The sequence below is a fragment of the Hyaena hyaena genome, unplaced genomic scaffold (genome assembly GCF_003009895.1).
Source record: "Hyaena hyaena isolate Hyena2069 unplaced genomic scaffold, ASM300989v1 scaffold_368, whole genome shotgun sequence".
Classification (NCBI taxonomy): Eukaryota; Metazoa; Chordata; class Mammalia; order Carnivora; family Hyaenidae; genus Hyaena; species Hyaena hyaena.
Genome location: NW_024080989.1, coordinates 446,151 through 454,889, shown reverse-complemented (window position 1 = coordinate 454,889; position 8,739 = coordinate 446,151). Strand labels below are relative to the sequence as shown.

The window sequence follows — 8,739 nt, the reverse complement described above, 5'->3', positions numbered from 1 at the left end:
TGTGAGACAGTGATCCAGTTTCATTCTTCTGCATGTTGCTGCCCAGTTCTCCCAGCACCTTCTGCTAAAGAGGCTGTCTTTTTTCCATTGGATACTCTTTCCCGCTTTGTCAAAGATTAATCGGCTGTACATTTGTGGGTCCAATTCTGAGTTCTCTATTCTGTTCCATTGGTCTATGTGTCTGTTTTTGTGCCAATACCATACTGTCTTGATGATGACAGCTTTGTAGTAGAGGCTAAAGTCTGGGATGGTGATGCCTCACGTTTTGGGTTTCTTCTTCAGTATTACTTTGGCTATTAGGGGTCTTTTGTGGTTCCATACACATTTTAGGATAGTTTGTTCTAGCTTTGAGAAGAATGCTGCTGGTGCAATTTTGATTGGGACTACATTAAATGTGTAGATTGCTTTGGGTATTAACGACATTTTAAAAATATTTATTCTTCCGATCCCTAAGCATGGAATGTTTTCCATTTCTTTGTGTCTTCTTAAATTTCCTTCATAAGTTTTCTATAGTTTTCATCATACAAATCTCTTATATCTTTGGTTAGGTTTATTCCTAGGTATTTTATCGTTTTTTGTGCAATTGTGAATGGGATCAGTTTCTTGATTTCTCTTTCTATTGCTTCATTGTTGGTGTATAAAAATGCAACCGATTTCTGTATGTTGATGTTGTACCCTGCAACTTTGCTGAATTCATGGATCAGTTCTAGTAGGCTTCTGGTGGAGTCTGTCGGGTTTTCTATGTAGAGTATCATGTCGTCTGCGAAAAGTGAAAAGTTTGACTTCTTCTTTGCCAATTCTGATGCCTTTGATTTCCTTTTGTTGTCTGATGGCTGATGCTAGGACTTCCAGCACTATGTTAAACAACAGTGGTGAGAATGGACATCCCTGTCGTGTTCCTGATCTCAGGGGGAAAGCTCTCAGTTTTTTCCTGTTGAGGATGATGTTAGCTGAGGGCTTCTCATAGATGGCTTTTATGATGTTTAAGTAAGTTCCTTCTATCCTGACTTTCTCGAGGTTCTTTATTAAGAAGGGATGCTGTATTTTATCAAATGCTTTTTCCCTGCATCTCCTATTTCTCCCCACAACCTTAATGAACAGGGAAAAGAAGATGAAGGTGGAATTTCTTCCTATGTTTAAGAAAACTGGCTGTGACAGGGGCACCTAAGTGGCTCAGGTCGGCTGAGCATCTGGCTCTTGATTTTGGCTCAGGTCATGATCTCACAGTTGGTTGGTTAAGTTCCAACTCCAAGCTGGGCTCTGCACTGACAGCATGGAGCCTGCCTGGGATTCTCTCTCTCTCTCTCTCTCTCTCTCTCTGCCCTTCTCTTGCTAGCTCGCTCTCTCTCCCTCTCTCTAAATAAATAAACTTAAAATAAAAAAAGGAAAACTGGCTATGAAGAATTTATTCAGTTAGATTGCACTTAGAAGTGCTTTATCTGGGCTTCTGAGTGGCTCAGCCCGTTAAGCATCTGACTCTAGGTTTCAGCTCAGGTCATGATCTCATGGTTTGTGGGTTGAAGCCCCATGTCGGGCTCTGTGCTGACAGCTCAGAGCCTGATGCCTACTTCAGATTCTGTGTCTTCCTCTCTCTCTGCCCCTCCACCACTCATACTCTCTCTCTCAAAAATAAATAAACATTAAAAAAAATTTTTTTTTTTAATTTTGAACACGAGAAACAACCACAAAAAAATTTTTTTGGAGACCTATTGTATGCAAGCTCCCATGGCAAAATGGGAATTTGGGTGGGGAGACAGACAAGCTGGTGTGATTCTCCTTCTCAAGGAGCTTATACTCTCTAAAAATATTCTTCAAATCTGTATTTTTGGCCCACTTTTCCATATGAGTTATGTGATCATTTTCTCAAGTTCTGTAAAGTTGTTCACTGGTGTTTTATGGGAAATGTGCTAAGTCTGCTAATTGACTTGGGGAACCTCAACCTCAATTTTGGTCTTTAGAGCCAGTAATGACTTTCTACTCTGGTAAATCATTCTAACTTCAGGGCCCAGCCTTGCTGCCCATTATCTTACTGTGCTGTTTATTTTTTCCGGCTTTATTGACATAAAATTGACTCATAACATTGTGTAAGTTTAAAGTGTACAGTGTATCGATTGATACATTTATTTCTTACTATGCTTTTAACTCTGTTCCTATTCTCAATGGGAGAGATGCCCAGGAGGGACTTTTGCTTTTCTGTAAAGGGCTTGTCTCTCTCAAGGGCCCCTTTATGGGAGACACATTTATCTTCACTCTAAGTCACCAATTAGGGACCCTGCCTTGGTCATCCAGCCGCACAACCAGTTCTTCCTGGTCTGCTCCTAGGGGTCTCAGCGGTCTCTAAGCTCGTTCAAGCCTCAGAGCGTCCAGGTTGAAACATCAGGGGAGCCCAAAACCTGGGCAAAGCACTAATGGAGGAGGCCAGGTAGGCAAACTTGTCCAACAGAGGCCCTGGCCTCAGGTCTCACCCTATGGCCATCTTCATTTAGTGTGTAAACTTTTTGTTATGAAAGGTTCCCCCCTCCCTTTTTATTATGCTTGAAACACATACAGAAAAGTAGAAAGAGGGGCACCTGGGTGGCTCAGTTGGTTAAGCATCTGACTTCGGCTCAGGTCAGATCTCATGGTTCATGGGTTTGAGCCCCACATCAGGCTCTGTGCTGACAGCTCAGAGCCCGGAGCCTGTTTCAGATTCTGTGTCTTCCTCTCTCTCTGTCCCTCCCCCACTCATGCTCTGTCTCTCTCTGTCTCAAAAATAAATAAACTATTAAAAAAATTTTTTTTTTAAAAAAAGAAAAGTAGAAAGAATTGTACAAGGAATCTTCATATATCTACCACCCAGATTCAACAATGGTAAATATTTTGCCTATTTCCTCCTTCTATCTATCCACTACCTCCCTAGCTATTATCTCTATGTCTCTGAATTATTTTAAAGTAAATTACAAACAGGTACTTTTCTCCTTCAAATACATCTCCAGAAAGTATTGTCCTAGAAAATAATTATCTAATTTAATCTAATAACAGGGCCATATTCAAGTTTTCCCATTTGCCCCCAAGTCTCTCTTGAAGTCGGTTTTTGTAAACCAGAACACAATCAAGGATCACGCATTGCATTTTGTTGTTATTTCTCTCGTCTATCTTAATCTAGAACAATCACTTCTCCTTTTATAATATTGGTGATTCTTTTTCTTTTAGTTTTTCAAAGTTTATTTTTTTTATTTTTTTTGTTTATGTATTTATTTTTCAGACAAAGACAGAGCAGGAGCAGGGGAGGGTCAGAGAGAGAGGGAGACACAGAATCAGAAGCAGGCTCCAGGCTCTGAGCTAGCTGTCAGCACAGAGCCCAATGCGGGGCTCTAACTCACCAACCATGGGATCATGACCTGAGGCGAAGTTGGACACTTAACTGACTGAGCCACCCAGGCGCCCCTAAAGTTTATTTTTTAAGAGAAAGAGAGAGAAAGAGAGAGAGACAGAGAGAGAGACAGCAGGGGTGGGGCAGAGAGAGAGGGAGAGAGAGAATCCCAGGCAGACTCCATGCAAGCCTAATGAGGGCTCAAACTCACAAACCACGAAATCACCACCCGAGCCAAAGTTAGACACTTAACCAACAGAGCCGTGAGCTGTAGTGAAAGCCCCTCCCAGGAACTTGGTGACCCCCTTCTTCCAGATCTGAGTGGCATTGCTGCGGCAGACTTAGGAGACAGGGAGTGCTGCAATTTTTCAGCTTTTTGGTCTCATGCAACCCACTTGCATACCTTGAGCCTTGGTTTCCTTGTCTGTGAAGTGGGCCCTGTAATTATCCCGCATAACAGTGTAGTTTTAGGGAGTAGTGCTATGACAAGGGACACCTGGCACGTGGCAGGTGTTCAGTAGATGGACGCTAATGTTAGTGAATAGAGCTTTGGGCACAACAATGGGCCGGTGGCCAGTGCTTGGGGCTGCCATCATCTCAGCCTAACAACAGGGTGACCGAATACTACTCCCCCAGGTGTTGTGGTGAGGTGAGGCTTGAAGCAGCTGTAGCCTTCCTGACATAAGGGACTATTAATTCTCTAATTAAAACAAGCCCATGGGTGGAGGCTGGCAGCAAACAAAGCCATTTCATAGGTCTTCAGAGCTGGCTACCAGTACGTGGTTTGGCGAGTGACCCTCTTTGCCTGCTTGTTAATTTAATCCAGGATTGCTGGTGGAAGTACCTCTGCCATGGCGAGGTCTGTGCATTGTCCTTTGTTTCCCTGGCTAACCTCGGAGTCTTTTGTAATACAGTTTTTAGGTCATATCATTTGCACATAAACTCTGGAGTTAAAATGAGGAAAAACTTGGGGCGCCTGGGTGGCTTAGTCGGTTAAGCGTCCGACTTTCGCTTAGGTCATGATCTCGCGGTTGGTGGGTTCGAGCCCCGCGTCGGGCTCTGTGCTGACTGCCAGCTCAGAGCCTGGAGCCTATTTCAGAGTCTGTATCTCCCTCTCTCTCTGACCCTCTCCTGCTCATGCTGTCTCTCTCTCTCCTAGAAATAAATAAAACATTTTAAAAAAAAAATGAGGAAAAACTCAACCTCTTGAGATTTAAAAACAATGCCAACATAAATTGGTTGAGTGTAGCTTTCTACATGAGAAACCCACCCCAAAAATATGGTTAACAAATTGAGCAAATGTTGGGGTGCAGGGAAGCATCCCAGTTGGCAACAGGACTTATGATTAGCATGTTACACTTTGGTCAGGATGCTTTTGGTTTCAAATAACAGAATGCATAAGTACAAGTGGCCTGAACGATAAGGGCATAGCTGATCTCACATGACTGGAAGTCCAGAAGGAGACGTCTGGATGATTTGGCAGCTCAACCACATCAGGGCTCTGTTTCAGCTTCTCTGTGATTCTCTTGGCTTTGCCCTCATGATCACAAGGTGGCTGCTGTGGCACCAAGTGTTACATACCATTGTGACAATAAACAAAGATGGCAAAAGGGGGGGGGGGCTGTCTGCTCTAAATGTCCCCCAGCCAATGTCCATATCCCCTTAGGTCTCTGACTAGATCAGGTCATATGCCTATCCTAAACCAATCACTGTCAGAGAGACCTGGGTGCCTAGCATGGGTCAGGCCAGTCGTATTTCACTCCCTAGGGCTGGGTCCACCTTTTCTGAAAATATCACCACTCTGAACAAAATGGTAAGGAGCAAAGGAGAAGCTGAGTGGACAACCAGCAATGTCTACCTTAGTAACTAAATACTAATTGTAACTAAATGCTGATTGTAACTAAATACTGATTGGTCCCCCTCCAATCAGCTCTGTCACGAGCTCCCTGAGAAGTGTGTCTGCATTGAGTCTAGCAAAGTTAAGCCAAAAAGCAAGATTTGAGAAATACCAACTTTATGTGCAGGGAGAGGTAGGTTCCAAAGAGATAGCAAGAAAAGGAGAAAACTCTGAGCTTTCCTTTGCCACGTCAAGTACAAACCCTATTGATGAAGTTTCAAAATAAGACATGTGGCTTTGCTTTCACAGAAGTTTGCCCAAGTAAAAAGAGCCGCTCCTTTTTGGTGGGAACCAAAAACTATCTTTGTAACAACAACACAGCCACAACGGCTCTGCCACCTGCCAAGAGCCATACAGCCAGGTGCCGGGGGTTGTGGTGACAGGCATGTGGGGCCATGGTCCTGGGCCCCCTCCTGGGCCCCATCACTGATTTCATGAGGAACTGGCAAGTACATTTTTGTTTGAAAGGAGCCAGCTACCAGTTTTGCCTGGCATAAAGGAAGGTCCAATTTTGTTCAATCTTGATTTTTCAAAAGGTTAAAATTTAAAAATTTTATATGAAATTGTCTCAGTTTAGAAAACTAGCAAAAAGAATTTTTTTTAATATCAGGTGGACCAAACACAACATCTGTGGATCATATTTTGAATTGCAGGTAAGTGGGTATAAAGGATATTATTGGGGTAATGGAAACGTTCTAAAATGCATTGAAGATAATGTTTCTGCAATTTAACTTGGTAAGTAACTAAAGATCATTCAATTGTACAGATGAAATAAATTATGTAAAATATACCTCAAAGAATAAAAAAATTTTTTTTGACCTGTAGGCTATAGACCTGTTGTGTATGGACTAGATTATTACTAAGGTCTTTCCAGACCTGCTTTTGGCTTTTAAAGGGACCAAACTGCTGATAGCTGAGAATTTACAACATCAGTTTATGAGAGAGGGAGTAATGCCTCATAGTTACTATGTGGGCCATGGAGTCACTTGAGTTCAGTTCTATCTTCCCCCATTACGAGCCATGTGACCTTAGGCAGGTTAATTCTCTAAGCTAGTTACCTTCTTGAGACTCAGTTTTTTCATCTCTACAATGGAATGGCAATAATAATACCTATACTCTGATTTCTCTTCAGATTGTATAAATTTTTCACCTTAATAATAATACCTAGTAGGTTAAATGAAATACCATGGGGCGCCTGGGTGGCTTAGTCGGTTAAGCATCCGACTTTCGCTTAGGTCATGATCTCGCGGTTCGTGGGTTCGAGCCCCGCGTCGGGCTCTGTGCTGACTGCCAGCTCAGAGCCTGGAGCCTGTTTCAGTCTGTGACTCCCTCTCTCTCTGACCCTCCCCTGCTCACTCTGTCTCTCTCTCTCTCTCTCCTAGAAATAAATAAAACATTTTTAAAAAGTAATAAATGAAATATCATGTAAAAACATCTGGCATATAGAAGTCTTCAAGTAATAATACATTTATTATTAGGAGTTCTTGTCACAAAGCGTATCTACCCATCTTGAGCCTGGACTGTGGGTCTCTCCTTTTCCTTCCTGGGAGATGGGCTATATACTGCTGTTGAGTGCGGTGCACTGAAAATACCATTGCTAATGCTCCATAATGCCTGTGGAAGGAGAGCTCTCCCTACGCCTTGGAGGTTCACAGTGCTCACAAATTTTCAACCCACATTTTCAGCGTAAAGAGTTTAGATTCAGGACTTCCCAGGGCTTCTAGGAGCTGCGTGCGGGTATGGCAGGAGAGAGAGAAAACTGAAATAGTATCTCTGGAGAAATTCAGGTTTAGGCTCCTTTTCCTCAAGAACTCAAGGAGGGTTGATTCTCATCTTCCTGTTCCTGTAGTTAAAGCCAAATTCCGAGGAACTGCTGGTATCCTTTGGAAGTTGCACACCAGAGACATAGAAGTTGAATGATGGGGCGCCTGGATGGCTCAGTTGGTTAAGCGTCTGACTTCAGCTCAGGTCATAATCTCATGGTTCATGGGTTCAAGCCCTGTGCCAGGCTCTGTGCTGACAGCTCAGAGCCTGGAGCCTGCTTCAGATTCTGTGTCTCCCACTCTCTCTGCTCCTACCCTGCTTTCACTCTCCCTTTCTCTCAAACAAACAAACAAACAAACAAGAAGTTGAATCTGTGACTCTCCACCCTCTGCATGCAATTAGTTTCTCTGTTTCCACAGTGGGCTTTGTCAGACCCGGCACTGGCTTGGGGCCACTTGGAACTCTGGGGTCCCGGGGTGTGAGGAAGTCGCACTGGCCATCTCCATTTGTTTGATTTTGCCCTGATAATCTCCACTCCACCCCAATACATGTTGCTCCTGAAAGGTTCGTGAGACACTCGCTTTCCCAATGAAAGTGAATTCTAATCTACTTGGTTCAGATAGTTTTTAGAGATATTCCCAACATATTACCTGAAAGGAAGGTACTTTGGTCATTACTAGGGCTTGGCCACTGCCCTGTGGACTCCTCTGCATAGAGGAGGCGAGAGCCCACCAAGGAAGAGCCCCTAGCATATCGAGAAACCTAAGAGGGGGCCATTCCCCAAGCTATGCACAGGGGGACTGGGGATGAAAACAGAGGGGCCCTTCAGAGGGAGAGTGTGGGGTTCAGGAAAAGCGGGAAGACACTGCCTGCACTCCCAGGCCAATCTGGACCCCTGGGCCTAGAAATGTAGTGGGGAGAGAAACGCAGGTCAAGCTAGGTGGTTTGTTCTAGCCCTCAGTTCCTTGTGTTCTCTGTCCTCTCTCTGCCTCGCTCTGATTCTGTTTGTCTTTCTCTGATTCTCCAGGCTCCTCCTCCTGCCCACATCCTGTTAACTGATGCCCTGTTCAGTCAATAAGGAGCCACCAGCTTCCTAAACAAACAGGGCATGATTACCAGCATTTGGTCCCTCCCAGAGGACTGAGGGGCTTGGGGTGCGCTGGGAACAGGGCACAGATGTGAGCTCATTCGGCCTGTCCTGTTGAAACTCACTGTCAGGTATGTGTGCATAGGTGGGGTGGGGGCCCCCTTTCTCATCCTCTGTCGCAGGGGGGAAAGCCACCCAGAGCAAGCTTTCAGCTCATTTTTGGTGTTAGGTGGGGGATAGGACAATGGTGAGCAGAGCAAGACCCAGGCTTGGCGTGTGATTTTAGAAACTTGAAATGAAACTGCAGGTCTTGAGTCATCCATGCGATCAAGGCTTTCTAACTGGCTTTTACTGGGTTTTTTGGCGGGGGGTTGGGGGGGGGGGGGAATGGAGGGGAAGAGAGAGAATCCCTAGCAGTCTCCACCACAGTCAGCTTGGAGTCTGACACAGGGCTCGATCTCATGACTATAAGACCGTGACCTGAGCAAAACCAAGAGTCAGATGCTTGACTGACGGAGTCACCTGGGGGCCCCAAGGCCTTTACTGTTCTGAGCAGAAAAATCTGCAGCATGAACAGTGGCTCAGACTAATGAATGCTTCCGTCTGAGTGACGGAGCTGTTCTCGACCTGCTGCCTCAT

At 44.6% G+C, this 8,739-nt stretch overlaps 1 protein-coding gene across 1 annotated transcript in view; it reads left to right on the top strand.

Moving 5' to 3' along the window:
• The first annotated feature begins 8,098 nt into the window (after window positions 1–8,098).
• Window positions 8,099–8,739, top strand: part of ADA2 (adenosine deaminase 2) — a 52,601-nt gene continuing 51,960 nt past the window's right edge. Inside the window, exon 1 of the mRNA XM_039249992.1 lies at window positions 8,099–8,231. The gene's annotated coding sequence lies outside the window, so the exon portion shown is untranslated. The remainder of the gene's footprint in view (window positions 8,232–8,739) is intronic.